The sequence below is a fragment of the Limulus polyphemus genome, unplaced genomic scaffold (genome assembly GCF_000517525.1).
Source record: "Limulus polyphemus unplaced genomic scaffold, Limulus_polyphemus-2.1.2 Scaffold3229, whole genome shotgun sequence".
NCBI lineage: Eukaryota > Metazoa > Arthropoda > Merostomata > Xiphosura > Limulidae > Limulus > Limulus polyphemus.
The window spans coordinates 11,300-12,589 of record NW_013668839.1 but is presented as its reverse complement, the minus strand read 5'-3'; the positions used below and the strand labels follow the sequence as shown (position 1 = coordinate 12,589).

General features: G+C 37.5%; 1 protein-coding gene across 1 annotated transcript in view; it reads right to left on the bottom strand.

The window, feature by feature from the left end:
• Positions 1-1,290, bottom strand: part of LOC106468938 (sestrin homolog) — a 16,757-nt gene that overhangs the window by 13,717 nt on the left and 1,750 nt on the right. The window lies entirely within an intron of this gene.

The window sequence follows — 1,290 nt, the reverse complement described above, 5'->3', positions numbered from 1 at the left end:
CAAATGTACAACGTTTTCACAAGGTTTTGTCATCATCAGGGGTATATTAAAGTTTTTCTTCATTACCCATTCAAGCCGTCTCCAGCCATTATTAATCTCAAAGTGGGTTCCTCGTCATCGAATAATTAATAGTAACTTCCGACAGAATAAACTACCAACTTAGATAGAAAGAAAAAAAAAAAGAACCTGGTAACGAATATTGACAAACAAATATATTTTTCTTACTTATTACGTTAGGATACACCGTTAAATACATAAAACAACATACCATCACAGTTTCTGACAAAAAAAAAAGCTCCACGAAAAACTTTGTATAACTATGTTAACCTTGCCAAACAAGCTTCTTTTTAAATAATCTCCGGTGTGAATTTAGGAGCTTTATTTTATATCTCCCTCTACCAACAGTTCCTCTAACCATAACTCACTTTGGCCACCTATTGATAAGGTTCTTCCCAGTCATTTTTAAAGTATTCGACTCAGACCTGGACTGTTTGATTTCATACGCAGGTTGCAACATGCGTCATTTTAATATCGAATAGGCTTAATTGTGTGATCAAACGTAAGCGTCATTTTTATATCGAATAGGCTTAGTTGTGTGATTAGCTCACGGATAAGGTCTGCGCAGATACAAATCTAAATATTTACGGACTTCGGTATCATATTTATTCAAACTCCACTCGTTGCAACATTATTATGTCCAAATTAAGCTCAAACTTGCATTCTGTGTCATGGAGGGGTGAAGAGACCTGTGTTGTACCTGCGCTTAGCATTTTAACCTAATTTAAGGCCCACACTAGATAGAGGTTGATTTGTTTTGGATTTCGCGAAAAGCTACACAGGAATATCTACGCTAGCCGTCCCCAATTTAGCAGTGAAAAACTACAGGGAAGACAGCTAGCTAGTCATCACCACCCACCGACAAATCTCGGGCTATTCTTTTACCAACGAATAGTGGGATTGATTGCAATTTTATAACGCCCTCAAAGCTGAAAAGGCGAACGGGGATTCGAACTCGCGAGTCGAGCACTCTAACCACTTGGCTATGCCTGGCCTAATACATCAGAGAGAGACCCACGTAGACTAAATCCCTATACTCTGTCGCATACGGATATTTGCATAATTTATTATGTAGCAGTAATAAGAATATATAATGAGAACTTAACATTATCACGTGTATTTGACATGGGTTAGCAGCAGCCACATAATAATGGAGAGAAAATCTTAAAATCTAATCGAAATTGGCGAAAAGGTAAGAAGAGTTCCATATGACACCCCCCACTCAAATTAAAA